Source organism: Lactuca serriola, chromosome 1, assembly GCF_051521515.1.
Source record: "Lactuca serriola cultivar US96UC23 chromosome 1, Lser_US96UC23_V15, whole genome shotgun sequence".
NCBI lineage: Eukaryota > Viridiplantae > Streptophyta > Magnoliopsida > Asterales > Asteraceae > Lactuca > Lactuca serriola.
In genome coordinates, this window is record NC_136408.1 from 246,675,894 (window position 1) to 246,694,227 (window position 18,334).

Here is an 18,334-nt window from a genome sequence, read left to right on the forward strand (position 1 = left end):
ATCACACACAACAATATGTTTTATGATACCAAGTTACTGGTGCGTTTACATATTATCAATGTGTAACCGAATCGCAAGATACAACTCACACATCTCGGTTTCAAGAATATAAGATGTTATCGTCTCACCAATCACTCGTGATAAAATCCATGAAGTGATCCAAGTGAGTGTGGGTTTAATCCAATGCTCAAATCATATCCATAAGCACTCATGAACGTTGCAGCAAACATTTTCTTATGTCTAATACACTTTAAACAATCCACACACCAATTCACGACAGTCTTCATTCATACCTACTTCCAACATATGAACGACTGTGGTCCGTTCGAATAATTTGATTGTTCTGAACCAATTTAATTATTCAGGAAGTCAAAACATGCAAAGTGAAATACAAGAATAATACTAATCCCATATGGCCCCCAAACTATGGGTATAAATAAAACATTTTATTTAATCACCATATTGATTACTCATTATTTGTTGTTTCAGGTAATCAACTTCTTGTTTGAATTATTACTACACTTGTCCTATGCTCTCAGCATGCACACAATGTTTACCTACGGTCCTTACTTTGTGAAATAGATCAAATGAACACATTTCCAATCATACTCATTTCACAACTCCCAATCCTTATCATAAGTATAAGAATATCAAATTCTTGTTACTTATGCTAGATTATAACATTTCATGCAATGATTCTTTCGTAAATTCCTAGCTCAAAATCATCAAGACTTGGCTAATCTCTATCAGAAACAATTCTATAGATATGATGTCTCTCACTCAAAGTACATTCATTTGAACATCCTTCTTGCATAATAGTTTTTAATCTAGGTATAGATTCTCAATATCCAACTCCCAATATGGAAACATTTCCATATTTGCCATATGACCACTCATTCTTAATAGAATCTTATCTATTCATAATAATATCGATATGGTCCATCTAATACAATACTTCCAACTACTCACAAGCGACCAATCCTCAGCGAAATTTGGATCGTCCTTTGATAATTGTTTAATTATTTTTTAGTCAAAACCGATTCTTGTCCTTTTTCCCTCAAAATGCGCTAGAAATTTGGAAAGTTTTAGAATGGTCAAATATAAAAGCACTAGCAATCAATCCTATACCCGAAGCGTATGGGATACGATGCATAATGTCTTACATAAAGATATGATACTTTATCAATCTTCTGCCATAATATTTAATGTGTCACGATCTCACAATTCGAACTATGCCACAATCATAAAAGAAATTTTGAGAACGCACTATGTATCCTTGACTAAATTTATTAACATTCCACAACCTAAGCCTTCAGATTTGAAATGAAGCATAATATTCTCTCCCATAATTATAGCAAAACAGTTATTCAACCCTTACGACTTTGCAAAGTATAACTCTTGTTTTCTATAATTAATATTGCTAACTTGCAATTCTTGCCTTAATAATCATACAAGCACAACATTTATGCTCCCACTATCATGATGATTATTAACATATAAGCATAACACTTATGCTCCCACTAGCTTTGACATGATAATCCTTTATATCTAAGCTTCTTAAACTTATACACCTTTGCCTTAGATAACTCATATGTGTGTCTAAAAACTTCAGACTAATTGCCAAATCTCACAATTCGAATTATGAAAAGGGATACTGTAACCATAATCGAATTTGTGAATACAATTTTCACAATCACTATCTTCTTAAAATCTCTCTTGGTGAAAGCATTTCCTCACAGTCATCTTCATGAAGGAGGGAATCTTATGATTCTTAGATTTTATTGGTGTATGTGTTCCTATCCATGCGAATTTTCCCAAAACCAAAGTTTGCGACAAATCCAAACTCATATGGACCGAACTTTCTCAATCTTGATCTCTTGCCTTATGGTAACACGGCTGCCCACCATGTCTTCCAAGTAGTTAAGCAGCTCACCCTTTCCTATCAATGTACTTTTCATTGATCAAGGTCCTTGCCTTTTATGCATTCAAATGAGAACTCATAGGAATCACATGCATAATTAACTCAATTGGAACGACACAGAAACAAGATAGTGTCAACATGATAGGTTGTAAACCTCAACTTGTGTGCTAGTGATGATCGATGAGGTTTATTCTTGATTAGTTCTTGAAACCTTTCAAAACCATTAAGACTCCCACTGACTCCTTGACATATAAGAAAACATTTCTTGACAACCAAATATTCAAGAGTTAGTGTAGCTTTTATCAAAACACTTCATAAAATTGGTCCTAGTTGGTCTTTGTCTTATCCAAGACATCACAACTTTCCACATTTGATGAATGTTATAAACCTTCTTAAGACTTGTCACTTAATGTCACAATCTTAACTCTAAGACTTGGTTTTGGAACGAAGTATGATTGACTTCTTGATTTAACCATTTCTCCAATTCTTGATTCCTCTTCTCAGACATACAATTGCACTAAGACTCACTTAGCGGATCAATTGAGATATGGTTCTTAATCATTAAGACCTATCATAAAACATAATAAAAGGTACTCTCCCTTCTTCTTTGAATAGAGAAACTTTTATCTTTCTGCCTACTTGGTTCTTCTTATTCGTTTTGCTATTGATCGAAACTCTTTCAATCAACTGAGAATTACACTTAATCTCATAAGTATAATCATATTTACTTAACCTTAGTAAATCATGACGAATATCTTTGTTACTCTTGTGGTGGATTTGATCAACACACAACCTTGTGTACTCGATCTCCTAGTCCTTCACTTGACACTTTGTCAACGAATTAGTCTAATTTCCAAATATGAAATTTCTCATTCATCATGCAACCAAGTTGTATGATTCCAAGTTTCTGTCCAATTGAAACTTGGGCGATGAGAAACTTTCCCTATTTGGTAAATTCTTGACATTTCCACAAATAACATAATTAAGAATCAAATCCATTAACAATAGAAACATTCAAACATCAATTTTTTTTCATACATGCCATTGCAAGGATAAATAAATAATATAAAATCAAATTTTATTATATTGCGGAAAATTTTTGTCCTTACAATGCAATTCAATTGAAAAACTATGTTAATACATATTTCTTAGCAATCTATTCAAAGTCCAAGTAGTAGCTCAAAATCTAATCTTCAAACAATGCGATCGAAAACCATTTCTTCACGATTAGATTCTGCTTACTTCTTCCCTTAAGCTTCCTCTCCTTTCTATAATCCTACAAAAACACAAAATGTAATCTTATCACACTATGTATTAAGAATCTAGAATAGGAACTTAAAGAGTTAGTTAATGGATTTTACCTAAAGTAGAGTCATACATTTTGACTCTCCCATCTCTTAGATCTCTTAGGTAAATAGGGCAGTTTCGTCTCCAATGCCCTTTCTCTTGGTAATAAAAGCAAATTGACTCTTTTGGAATAGCACACGGAACTACTTCTGATTTTGCCTTTCTCTTATGATCAAACTTTTCGATCATGGCATGCCTTTCGTTGCCATTGCCTATATCCATAGAGGTCTGGAAAGCAGATCCACCAATCAACTTTGCTTTTCCAGTACGCCAAATCATTGCTGATTCAGCAGCAATAAGCATATAGGTGAGGTCAATGAGGGTTACGTCGTGGTTCATCATATAGTACTCTCTTACGAACTCACTATATGAGTCAGGAAGTGACTGAAGAACCCAATCAACAGCCAGCTCCTCACAGACAACAGATCCCAACATTCTTAACCTATCAATGTGTGACTTCATCTCTAGGATTTGTGCACATACTGACTTTCCTTCTTCATGTTTACTTGCCAAAAGGGCTTGAGTGAGTTTGAAATTTTCAATCTTTTGAACTTGTGGGTTAGGGAGAATAATAGGAGGAGGTGGAGGAAGTGAAGCATGATCTCGTGTTCCTTGATCGAATCGTGAAATATCATCTTCATGTGAAAAGCTTGTTCCACGGGATTTGGGAAGACCTTAGTTGTCATACTTTGACATCTACAAAACGGGAAAAAAATTAAATTCAAGTTAGTTGATTGATTGGGTCCTTAATAAATCAACCAAATGAGATATTAAGGCTAGGACCCAACACAATACTCTACAACCTCGAAAAGGGATGCCGTAATCTAGTTGCAGAATATTTGAAGGTATGTGAATGACGATTCACTAATTTCCACCATGAAAAACGAAAAAGAAATTTACGTTTTAAATCTATTGAAAATTCCTAGATCTTTTGAGATTCATTGAACTTTTTAATGGCATGTTTAAATCTCGATATGCCCCTCTAGTTTGTGATTGGGATACCGAGGATCACAAATCGGGTGTGAATAACCATGCAGACTTACATGGTGCCCCCACATGTTACAGTCACCTATTCGATGTGCCGATTAACCACACACGCTCCACCGAACTATGAAAAACATTGAGTCACCCTTTGCTACCTTTGCTTAGAACCATTTAGTGTGTCGGTTAACCACACACGCTCCATTAACATCTTCGCAAGGGCACAAAGTGTAATTTCATGGAATTGCATCAATTCACTTTTGCCTAAAGTAACTAAGATTGGGAATTTATGAAAGCATTTAGTTACTTTTGCACTTCATTATACTTATAATGGAAGGTTTCTGTCCTATCCTACCCGTTCGGCTAACGACCCTCCAGTAGTCAAGAGTGCGGTGGGTAAGAGTGGATACCCATTCAATCGCTATTTTATAGGCAATTTCCTTAAACACCCTTTATAGACCAGCTTCGTGAATGAGGCCTACTAATGGTAAGACTGACTTTTACTCATACATATATATTAGACTTTTAATGTTATATATAGTATAGGGTGTATTTTACACTTTTAAAATACTAGGTGGTCAAATTTAATAATTATACTTTTAATTTAATTAAATTGTAAACCAAAACTTTTATGGATTTATTAAATCTCTCTTAATTATACACTTTAATTAATTAATAAAACCATGAGGGTGTGATTTGAACTTTTCAAAACAATACTAGGGTTTTAGAATTTAACATTTCTAAATTAAACTTTTAATCAACTTTTAAATTCCAAAACTTGAGGGCAAGTTTTGAAACATTTCAAAACATTAGGGTTTCAACTATTTAAATTTCAAAGCAAAACCTTTAAGTTCAAATTTAAACCATAAAACTTGCATGAGCACAAATGAAACGTTTTCACAACACAAGGATCAAATAACAAATAACAGAAATTAAACAATTAATTTTGTCATTATCTATATTTGACCTAATTTCCATTTCTTGCAAGATAAGTTACCCAATTAATACTAATAATCAATCTTTAATCATATAAGGAGGCTATTATCTAATCAACTGGTAATTATCTTTTGTTTAATCAAGGATATTCTCAAATATAAGATAAAATTCGAATATTAAAGATCCAAAACAATTAAGGAAAGTATCCTCAAGCAAAACAGCAAGAAATCCCGAAATTCCCTCTTTCTGACGCTCGAACTCGCCGAGTTCCTCTATGGACTCGCCGAGTTCATCAGTCAGGGATCCAAAAAATCGATTTTGAAGCTTGAACAAATAACCAAGGCATCAATACAATAGAAACCAATCAAGGCTCTGATACCACTGATTGGTTTTAGCCATAAGAACATCCTATGTGCTCATGCAAACCCTAATGCTTGGATCTAGGTTTCTCTATTGCACATGCAATTCATCCAAGACTTTAAACCCTAGTTCTAGCATAAAATTAATCATATTAACTTAAGAATGGAGTTTAGATCTTACCTTGATTGTTATGTAGCAATAACAATCTCAAATCCTCCTTTTAATGACTTTAGAAAGCTTAGAGTCACAATTGTCATTCCTCTAATGGTTCACAAACACCAAGAGCAAGAGGATGAAGAACAAGGATAGAAGAGGCTGCCCAAAACGTGTGGAAACCCTAAGGAACACCTTCACCTCGTTTTTGGGGCTTAAGGGTACTATATATACATGTAGGCTATTAGGGTTTTTTCAACTAGGAAACCCTAATCTGACTGCTTAAGCCCTAAGCAGTCCATGGACCCTTTTAGAATATCCCTTGGACGATTTCTAATGGGTTTACCCATAGACTTCGTCCAACCTATTATTCCAAGGTGATCCATAGCCCAAATGCAATTATCTTATAATTACAGTTCCAGTCCCTTAAGTTTAATTAATCACTTTTAGCCACAAAATTAATTATCAATTAATTCTTGACTAATATTAATTAAACAATATGATTTCTCCTTTAATATATTTTTCTCATAATATATTAATAAATCATAATTAATCTTCTCTCTCCATAATTCATCCTATCAAGTTGCTTTGGTGAAGGCAACCCAAAAGGACCATGCACCATCGGGTTAAGTACAACCAAAATAGTTATGGACTTAGACACTAATCCAACAAATACTCCACAATAAAATGGAGTTATAGAGAGGAAACACATGCATAATTTAAATGTTCCTATGTCTTTAATGTTTCAATCTGGTTTACCTCTTAAATACTGGGGAGAAGCAATTTTAACTTCTCTTTTCTTGATTAATATGTAGCGCCCAGATCATCAGGTATTAATAATGATATTTTGTTTGGTCTTTTTAGTGCCTACTCGGCGAGTTGGCCTCCCTACTCGTCGAGTAGTAGCGGGCTTGCCAGTGAAGTTTAATGATCTACTCGCCGAGTTCGCTTTGTGACTCGACGAATAGATGCTGGCAGATGAAACCCTAAACTTCAGGGCCTTGTACCCTATTTAAAGGGTCATAAGCCTCCCCTAGCTCCCCTTTACAGTCCTTTTTCCTCCCAAAGACCCCTGATTCGAGTGTGAGTGTGTTCTTGGTGATTTAATCTTGAAGGAAGGATTTGGTGAAGGGAGCACTTGAGGAAACAAGTTAGAAGAAGCAAAGGACTCGTGGGGATTCAAGATCTACCTTTGTGGAGCACTTTCAGAAGGTATTAAGCTGTTCCATGGCTCATTTCCTTCCAAGACCCTTTTGTGCATGGATTCTAGGAAAGGGCTTTTGTGTTTAAGCCAAGATCTGAAGTTGTAACTTCAGATCTGGACTCCTTTTGACCTTGAGATGCATAAAGTTATCCATTTAGCCTAGCATGAGCCTCCCCTCAAGTGTATGACTCAAACCCAAGCTTAGATTTGCTATTTTAAGGCCTTAGAGCCTTGTATGCATGTAAAGTTTGCAAATTTACATGAAAAGCATGCCTCAGGAGCCTAGATCTGTAATTTGGAAGCATTGCATGGCTCCAAGGAGTCTGCATGGCTCGAGATCTGATAGAACTCGGCGAGTCTCAGGGGGTGACTCGGCGAGTCAGATAAAGACAGGCATGGACTCAGCGAGTGGGATGAACAACTCGGCGAGCCCGATGAACATTGCTATGAACTCGACGAGTTGGATGAACAACTTGGCGAGTCGGATGAAGATTGCCTAGAACTCGACGAGTTGAAGGAACAACTCAGCGAGTCAAGTAGGATTCCCCAAGTGATTCGATGGCCATAAACGTGTCGAGTGGCAAGCAAGGAAACCCGACGAGTGGACCTTAAATTATCAGTCAAGACCGCATGAACTCGGCGAGTCACCTCGATGATTCGGCGAGTAGATGTTATCCCGAGAAACCCAGCGAGTCACTAGTTGTACTCGGAGAGTTAGGGTCAATATGGACTGTTGAATTGATCCTAACTGAAGTGGACCAGGGCGGACTTTAATGTTAATGACTTGGTATTATATGTCACTTTTAGGTAGTTGAGTTGGAGCAGTTCGTGGGGAATATCCAGTCGAAAAAGTATTAGTTCAGCATTCGTGTCAGGTGAGTCTTCTCACCATACGTATGGGTCTAAGGCACCAAGACCGGCCCATTATATGATTACGGTAGATGTGCTAGATACTCTGTGCTTTCTTTGCTATGTGATTCCATGTTGTGTGAAGACCCCGGGGGAAGCCCGTGGCATTTGATGTATGACCATGTGGGGTAGGCCATGGAAGTCCTAGGTGAAGACCATGTGGGGTAGCCCATGACATTGGATGTAAGACCATGTAGGGTAGCCCATGGTAGTCCTAGGTAAAGACCATGTGCGGTAGCCCATGGCACTATTACAGGTTTTATGTATGCATGGCTTATGTATTATATGTGTAGCTTTATGGCTATCATGATATGTGGTTATGTGTGGTATGCTCTGGGAAACTCACTAAGCGTTTTACTTACAGGTTGTTGATTGTTGCAGGTACTTCGGAGCCTAAGGGCAAAGGCAAGGCGTGATGGCGTGGCGTGTACTCTACCTCTCTTTTGGACGTTTTGGGGACTCTCTGATGATTTCATAAAAACACAACAATGATGTAATGAATGTGAATTGGAAACAAACGTTTTGAAAACTTATGGAATATGTAATCGGATTACTTATTAAAACGAAAAATTTTCTTTGTGAAATTTGGGATGCTACAAATTGGTATCAGAGCCTTGGTTTGAGAGATTCGGGATTCGGGGCTGGGTCAGGCGGCCCTACCGATGGTATTGACGAGAGGCTGCGCAAGCTGATCGCGGCCGAGGTTACAAGGGGCATCCTTGATGCTACCCTAGTCATCTTTGGGACGGTCAAAGAGGGCATGATGGAGATCATGAAGGAGAGAGTTAGAGCATTCAGGGCTGATATTTCCGCGAGCCAAGGTGGAGCTCGAACTTCCTCGTTTAGGGAGTTCAAGGCATGTGGAGCTCCGGAGTTTTCAGGGGTCTGGGATCCCATTGTGAGTAGACGCTGGGTGGCAGACATTGAAAACACTTAGCGTACGAGTTCTTGCCCGGAGGAGGCAAAGGTAGGATTTGCTTCCTGTATGCTGTGGGACAGGGCCCGAGATTGGTGGGGCGAGGTTACTAGTCAGATGGGGACAGCCGGTGTGACTAGCATGACGTGGGCTGAGTTTGTTTGACGTTTTGATCAGGAGTTTGCACCGCCTATTGAGGTGCAATGAATGGTGAGAGAGTTTCATGATCTACAGTAGACTACTGAGACTGTGGCGGAAACTACCGCCATGTTTCGAGAGCGAGCTTTGCTGATTCCTCAGTATTCGACCGATGAGGACATGAGGAGGACCCGATATTACTCTATGCTAAGGGAGGACATTCGGGAGTTTGTGATCTTCACAGGGTGTAAAACCCTGAATGAGATGGTTGAGAGGGCCCGTGAAAGGGAGATGGAGTTGGAGTCCCGTACAAAGCGGAAGACTGAGCAGGTATAGGTAGCGGGGACTCAGGCTAAAAATCCTAAGACCTATGATTCTTCGGGTAAGGGACAACAGGGCCGGGGTCAGTGTGCCAAGTGTGGGAGATTTCATAGTGGGGCTTGTCGTACAGTCGGGATGTCAGGATGCTACTCCTATGGCCAACAGGGCCACTTGAGTAAGGATTGCCCCAAGAAGGGCTTGATATGTTTTCACTGCAACCAGACAGGTCATAAAAAGGCCGATTGTCCGAGGTTGCAGGGTGGAGGAGGAGGAACAAGTGGCGGCGCCCGCGCCCGCCACTATGAGGATTACTGATGGCCGCACTAAGGCGGAAGCTCCAACGGTGAAGAGCCGCGCATTCCAGCTGACTACCGAGGAGGCTCGGGCCGCTCCAGATGTTGTGGCTGGTATGTTTTCATTATCCTCTGTTCTTTTAGTGTTAAATGTTTGCATGTACGCTTATTGTGCTTTTTATAGGGACCTTTCTGGTTAATGGTATGATGGCCCATGTTTCATTCGATTCGGGGGCTACCAGATCTTTCGTGTCTCGTGCACTTAGCAAGAAATTTCGGGATACACCGGGGACTTTGGAGGCCCCGCTCGAGGTGGAGATTGCAGATGATCGCACCGTGAGTGCTGGGAGGGTATATCAGGACTGTGTCCTGAATGTGCACGGCGAAAGGTTTCGCGTTGCTTTGGTTCCTATACCCTTGCGAGGATTAAAAGTGATTATTGGGATGGACTGGCTGGGAGCCAATGGGGCCATGATCATTTGTGAGTGGCAGTTAGTCCGGGTACGTACCCCAAGGGGGGGGGGAGAACTGGTTATTCATGGCGAGAGGACCACGCAGGGCCCTACCCTTTGTTCAGTTGCGAGGGCGAGGAGGTTTCTGCAGCAGGGCTGCATGTGATTTTTGGCCTATGTATCAGATACGCAAGTAGAGGCGGTGGCGGATATCGATAGTGCACCAGTGGTGTGTGATTTCGGGATGTTTTTCCCGAAGAATTACCCGGAGTGCCTCCGGAGAGGCAGGTGGAGTTTCGTATTGACCTGGTGCTAGGCGCCGCCCTGATAGTAAAGGCACCATATCGGTTGGCGCCATCCGAGATGCAGGAATTATCTGCCCACCTTCAAGAGCTACTAGACCGAGGGTTCATCCGTCCAAGTAGTTCTCCGTCGGGAGCTCCGATCCTTTTCGTGAAAAAGAAGGACGGGTCACACAGGATGTGCATCGATTATAGGGAGCTGAATAAGCTGACGGTGAAGAACCGCTATCCCTTGCCTAGGATTGATGATTTATTTGACCAGATCCAGGGAGCATCATGGTTCTCCAAGATTGATCTTCGGTCAGGGTTGATGGGTTTTGACCATAAGAACTTTCCTATGTGCGCATGCAAAACCCTAACGCTTGGATCTAGGCTTTCTAATAAACATGCTTTGAATCCAAGTCTTCTAATGACTAATTAGGTTAAATATCAACATTGAAACAGATCTAGAATCATACCTTTGAGTTCCTTGTTGATCTTGAGGTCTTGGAGCTTCTAGAGTCACAAATGTCACTCCTCTAATGGCTTACAAACACCAATAGCAAGAAGAATGATTTAGGAGAGAGGAGAGGGGGAGGAATTTGGCCAGGGTTCTCTTACTTTTTTAAGATGTATCGAATTCCCTATGCCATGGGGTCTATTTATACTTGTAGACTCCTTAAGGGTTACAACCTAAACCCTAATTGGATAATCTTCTCTTAAGGCTATCCAAATCCATTCCATAGATAAGCCTTTGGACGATTTTAGCTATCCTAACACTCTTAGAATTCGTCCAAAGCATATCCCAATGGATTTACAGTCTAAAGCTTAACTATCAAACAATTGACAGTTTATACCCCTTTATTTAATTAATCTCTTTAAGTCACCAAATTAATTCTAATTAATTCTATGACTTATATTAATCAAATAACAAATATATTATTCATTATATTATTCTCATAATATATTAATAATATTTACTCTCTCTTAATAAATCATCCTATCAAGTTGCTATGGTGAAGGCAACCCAAAAGGACCATGCACAACCGGGTCAAATACTTGTCTAATATAGTTGCAGCCTTAGACACTATTCCAACAAGGGTATCATCAGATGAGGATTCAGGATGAGGACGTACCGAAGACAGCTTTCGGGACTCGTTATGGGCATTACGAATTCGTGGTGATGCCAGTTGGACTCACTAATGCTCCGGCCACGTTCATGGACCTCATGAACTGGGTGTGCAGGTCGATGCTGGATCGGTCGGTGATTGTTTTTATTAACGACATCCTGGTCTATTCTAAGACCAGGGAACAACACGAGCAACATTTGAGAGAGGTACTGGAGACCTTGAGAACGGAGAAGCTGTATGCGAAGTTCTCCAAATGCGAATTCTGGTTGAGGGAAGTGCAGTTTTTGGGTCATGTCATCAATCAGGAGGGTATTCCGGTTGACCCAGCAAAGGTGGAGGCGGTGATGCGATGGGAAGTACCGAGGAATGCCTCTGAGATTTGTAGCTTTTTGGGCTTAGCGGGTTATTATCGGAGATTTATTCAGGATTTCTCTAAGACTTCCGTGCCATTGACCCGCTTAACCAGGAAGAATGTGACTTTCCGATGGGGTGAAGATCAGCAGAGGGATTTTGAGACCCTGAGGCGGAGATTATGTGAGGCTCCGATTCTAGTTCTGCCTGAGGGATTGGATGACTTAGTAGTGTATTGTGATGCATCTATTTCAGGGTTGGGTGCAATGCTGATACAAAGGGGGCACGTGATCGCTTATGCCTCGAGACAGTTGAAGCCTCACGAGGCTAATTACCCCACTCATGATCTGGAATTGGGGGCAGTGGTGTTTGCCCTCAAAATTTGGAGGCATTACTTTTATGGGCTGAAATTCGTAGTGTATACCGATCACAAGAGTTTATAGTATTTGATGGACCAGCAGAACCTAAATATGCGACATAGGAGATGGTTAGACGTGCTAAAGGACTACGACTGTGAGATACTATATCATCCAGGGAAGGCCAATGTGGTGGCCAATGCGTTGAGTCTCAAGGCGGCGGGGTCGCCAATCAGGAGCATTTGTATGAGGGTGACGGTAAGTCCCCCTTGATAGACATGATTCGAGGGGCTCAGGTCGAAGGGGTGAAGAAAGAGAACTGGAAAATGGAAAGGATTCGAGGGCAATATCCTTTGTTTGTTAAGGATGGTCGCAGCTTATTGACACAGTGTGGCCGAGTGTGGCTACCGATGTCAGGGGGAGTGAGGCAGAGATTGTTGGAGGAGGCGCATAAGTCCATGTTTTCTATACACCCAGGTGCAACAAAAATGTATAGGGATTTGAGGCGGGGCTATTGGTGGCCCTGCATGAAGCGAGAAATCGTTGGGTATGTGGAGCGGTGTTTGACCTGCAGGAAGGTCAAAGCCGAGCACCAATGACCTCATGGCAAGGTTCAACCATTACCCATTCCCATGTGGACGTGGGAAGAGATCACTATGGATTTCATCACGAAGCTACCACGGACAACAAGGGGAGTAGATGCAGTATGGGTAATCGTGGATAGGCTGACGAAGAGTGCCCACTTCATCCCGATCTCCAAAAGTATATTTGTGGAAAAGTTGGCGGACATTTATGTCCGAGAGGTGGTGGCGAGGCACGGAGTGCCGGTATGAGTGGTTTCAGATAGGGATGTTCGGTTTACATCCAGGTTTTGGAATAAGTTCCATAAGGAACTGGGTACCCAGCTGCATTTTAGTACGGCGTATCACCCCCAGACCGATGGCGAGAGTGAGAGGACGATCCAGACACTGGAAGACATGCTGCAGGCATGCGTGCTGGATTTTGGAGGATGTTGAGATGCGTATCTTCCACTGGAAGAGTTTTCATATAATAATAGCTATCATGCCAGTATTGACCGAGCACCATTTGAGATGTTATATGGGCGGAGGTGCAGGACCCCATTGTGCTGGGACAAGGTTGGGCATCGAGTTTTGGGGAGCACGGAGGTGGTACTCGAGACCACCAGATTGATTCAGCAGGTGCGCGATCGGTTGCGGGTCGCACAGAGTCGTTAGAAGAGTTATGCGGACCGACGACGACCAGACCTCGAATTTCAGGAAGGGGAGTTTGTTTTGTTAAAGGCGTCGCCCTGGAAAGGGATTATTCAGTTCCGCAAGAAGGGAAAATTGGGGCCCCGGTTCATAGGACCGTTTAGGATCATCGCCCGGGTGGGCAAGGTGGCATATCGAGTAGAGCTTCCAGAGGAGCTTAGTCGGATTCACAACACCTTCCATGTATCTCATCTTCGGAAGTGTGTCGCCGACGAATCCGTAGTCATACCCTTGGACGACATTCAGTTGGATGGGAGCCTGAATTATGTCGAAAGACCCGTTGCGATTTTGGACAGGAAAACAAAGAAGCTCCGAAATAAAGAAGTGAAGTTGGTTAAGGTGAAATGGCAGCACCGAAAGGGTTCCGAATGGACTTGGGAATCGGAAGATGAAATGCGAGGTTTCTACCCGGAGTTATTTGAACCAGCAGGCTTCAAGGACGAAGCCTAATTCAAGTGGGGGAGAGTTGTAGCGCCAGATCCTCAGGTATTAATAATGATATTTTGATTGGTCTTTTTAGTGCCTACTTGGCGAGTTGGCCTCCCTACTCGTCGAGTAGTAGCGGGCTTGCCAATGAAGTTTAATGATCTACTCGCCGAGTTCGCTATGGGACTCGACGAGTAGATGCTGGAAGATGAAACCCTAAACTTCGGGGACTTGAACCCTATTTAAAGGGTCATAAGCCTCCCCTAGCCTCCACTTTACAGTCCTTTTCCTCCCAAGGACCCCTGATTCGAGTGTGAGTGTGTTCTTGGTGATTTAAGCTTGAAGGAAGGATTTGGTGAAGGGAGCACTTAAGGAAACAAGTTAGATGAAGCAAAGGACTCGTGGGGATTCAAGATCTACCTTTGTGGAGCACTTTCAGAAGGTATTAAGCTGTTCCATGGCTCTTTTCCTTCCAAGACCCTTTTGTGCATGGATTCTAGGAAAGGGCTTTTGTGTTTAAGCCAAGATCTGAAGTTGTAACTTCAGATCTGGACTCCTTTTGACCTTGAGATGCATAAAGTTATCCATTTAATCTAACATGAGCCTCCCCTCAAGTGTATGACTCAAACCCAAGCTTAGATTTGCTATTTTAAGGCCTTAAAGCCTTGCATGCACGTAAAGTTTGCAACTTTACGTGAAAAGCATGCCTCAGGAGCCTAGATCTGTAATTTGGAAGTATTGCATGGCTCTAAGGAGTCTGCATGGCTCGAGATATGATAGGACTCGGCGAGTCTCAGGGGGAGACTCGGTGAGTCAGATGAAGACAGGCATGGACTCGACAAGTGGGATGAACAACTCGGCGAGCCCGATGAACATTGCTATGAACTCGACGAGTTGGATGAACAACTCAGCGAGTCGGATGAAGATTGCCTAGAACTCAACGAGTTGAAGGAACAACTCGGCGAGTCAAGTAAGATTCCCCAAGTGATTTGATGGCCATAAACGTGTCGAGTGGCAAGCAAGGAAACCCGACGAGTGGACCTTAGATTATCAGTCAAGGCAGCATGAACTCGACGAGTAGATGTTATCCCGGGAAACTCGGCGAGTCACTAGTTGTACTAGGTGAGTTAGGGTCAACATGGACAGTTGAATTGATCCTAAATGAAGCGGACCAAGGCGGACTTTAAGGTTAATGACTGGGTATTATATGCCACTTTTAGGTAGTTGAGTTGGAGCAGTTCGTGGGGCATATCTAGTCGAAAAAGTATTAGTTCAGCATTCGTGTCAGGTGAGTCTTCTCACCATACCTATGGGTCTAAGGCACCAAGACCGACCCATTATGTGATTACGGTAGATGTGCTAGATACTCTGTGTTTGCTTTTCTATGTGATTGCATGTTGTGTGAAGACCCTGGGGGGAGCCCGTGGTATTGGATGTAAGACCATGTGGGGTAGCCCATGGCAGTCCTAGGTGAAGACCATGTGGGGTAGCCCATGACATTGGATGTAAGACCATGTGGGGGTAGCCCATGGCACTCCTAGGTAAAGACCATTTGGGGTAGGCCATGACACTATTACAGGTTTGATGTATTCATGGCTTATGTGTTATGTGTGTAGCTTTATGGCTATCAAGATATGTGGTTGTGTGTGGTATGCTCTGGGAAACTCATTAAGCATTTCGCTTACAGGTTGTTGATTGTTGCAGGTACTTCGGAGCCTAAGGGTAAAGGCAAGGCGTGATGGCGTGGCGTGTACTCTACCTCTCTTTTGGATGTTTTGGGGACTCTCTGATGATTTCATAAAAACACAACAATGATGTAATGGTAGTGAATTGGAAACAAATGTTTTGAAAACTTATGGAATATGTAATCAGATTACTTATTAAAACGAAAAATTTTCTTTGTGAAATTTGGGATGTTACATAATAGAACTCCTACTTCTGTTTAAATGGTGCTTCTCCTTATGAGCTTGTTTATAATAATGCTCCTGGGTTTTATAAACTTAGGGTTTTTGGTTGTTTGTACTTTGCCACTAAGTTGAATAATTTTGATAAGTTTTCTGAAAGAGCTGAAAAATACATATTTCTTGGTTACTCTTCTGATACAAAAAGGTTATAAAGTTCTTAGTCTTGATTCAAATCTTGTTTTTGTTTCTAGGGATGTAAAATTCTATGAATCATTTTTTCCTTTCAAGCTAAAGTCTTCATCTTTGACTAATAAATCCAATGCCCCTTTAAATTCTAGTGACCCTTTTTCCTATGATGAGTCATTGCATTCTAGTACTCTTCTTGATAACACTATTTTAGATAACTTGAGAAGTGTCCATCAGTCGGATGGTGCTAGTGCGGACCAGAACCTAGATGAGACTTGTCCCTCTAATGTCAGCAACCAAACTGGTGAGGCACATGTGCCTTCTTTTGTGTGACTTTTCCAAGTGCTTCTTCTTTGACAGAGGAAAGTGATTCAATTAATGCTAATCCTTCTAAGGGTCGGTCTACTAGGGTTACTAGGTCTGGACGTAATGCTCACATGCCAACTAGGTTTAGTGATTATGTTGTGGAGAGAAAACACAAATATGGAATTGAACGATCTATTAACTATTCAGCTCTTAATGGTGAAAATCTTTGTTTTGTTGCAAATCTTAATAAAACTGTTGAACCCAAAAGCTATAGTGAGGCCACTTTAGATCCAAATTGGATAAAATCTATGAATGAGGAGATGAAGGCACTTTATAGAAATAACACTTGGAAATCACTAATCATCCTAAAAGAAGAAAGGATATAGGATGTTGTTGGATTTATAATATTAAATATAAATAAAATGGTGAAATAGAATGTAACATCCCGGGTTTTCAAGTATTTTCAGTTCCTTCCTTTGGTAATTAAATATGCCATTTTGGTCCTTGAAATTGGTTAGAATTAGCCCTAAGAAGCCCTAGTGGCAAATTGGTAAATTCTTGGGAACTTGAGTTATATTTTGGGTGTACATGTGGGTATGCTAAGCGTAGTAGGGCGCGCCCTAGTATTCTGGTCGTACACATATGTATGCTAGGCATACATGTGTCCGGGTGAAAACCCTAACTTTTAGGGTTTGTGGAGTATTTAAGCATCACTATGGATCCTTTACCCCCATCTTTTCAGCCTCCAAGTTCTGGAATCGTTTTTGGCAAATGCTAACTTCTCTAGTATGTGTGTGTATGAGCTAAGAGTGTGTTTCTTGTGTGGTTGAAGAAGAATAAGTTGCATCAAGGTGATTGAAGAGTCAAGCAAGCTAGTAGATCTTGAATCATCACTTCATAATGAAGCTCCAGAAGGTAAAAAGCTTCTAGCTTTATGCTTGGATTGCTTAGATCTTGTTTTGGTAGCTTTTTGGTGTTCTTCTTGTCCCAAAAGTCCCAATATTATGCATGCTTTTTTTGGATGTGTTGGGTCGTCCTTTCAGACCCTAGGATAGGTCAAATGAGGTCCCTTTAGCTAGTTTGGTTCCTTGTTCTTTGTAGATGGTCTTAATGGATTAGGACCATGTGTTAAGGCCTTTTTGGACGACCAAAGTCTTAAAGTTTGAGACTTTATGATTCTAGAGTACTTTTGAGTCGTGGATATGAAGTTTGGGCTTAAGTTTTTAATCCATTAAGCACTTATAAGAATTTTAAGACCTGCTAGGGTACGCCCCGTGTAAGGAGATGTACTCGTTGCGTATTGAGTCAACCACCCCGGTGGTGGTCAATGCGAGGCGGAGTACGCCCATCATACCAAAGAGGTACGCCCTGCGTACGCCCTCTGTTTGCGTTTTGGACTTTGGGCTTCGGGTATTGGGCCATCTTTTGGGCTTTGATACTTGAGCCCTAATGGACTATTTGGATAAGCATATGGACCAATAAGGGGTTTGGGCCCAATTTGGAAAATTGGGCCAATCTTGGGCCTTGAGATAATTTGGGCCTTTTGGATCATAGATTTAGACTTGGGCCTTGACCCAGTTAAGGAAGGGATAAAATGGGGACATTTACCCTAAGTATGGATCCTTAGTTAAGAATGGCATTCCAATTGTTAATTAAATATTTTTTTTATTGTGATAGTTTGGGATTTTCCGTGAGTCAGTAGTCAGAGGCTTTCTGTGTGATTCGTCAGTGTGAGGTAACTGTTCCTCACTATATTTGTTGGGTCAAAGGCACCAAGGTCGGACCTTTTGGATTGATTATCCTAATTATTGCATGATTGAGTATTACAGTGATATGTTAGATCTGTATCCTGGTAGATAGGATAATGCTATGCTTATTGATCTGTAAGATATGTTTGTTTGTCTGTTGATTTATTATATGTTTATGAGCTATTTATATGTCGAAATGTGTGTGCGGTTGGGTTGAGGAGGTTCTGCTTTGTGTTGAAGGCCAACAGATCGAGGGCGGCCCGGATAGACTGAAGGCCTGTGAGGCAGACCAGTCAGGTCGAAGGTTCGGAGATCGGTCCAGACATGATGAAGGCCCGATGCGGCGATCCAAACATGCTGAAGGTTTTGTATGCATGTTGTTGTTGCGATATCTATGATTATGTGTTGTGGTGGCATTTCAGTGGAAACTCACTAAGCTTTGGG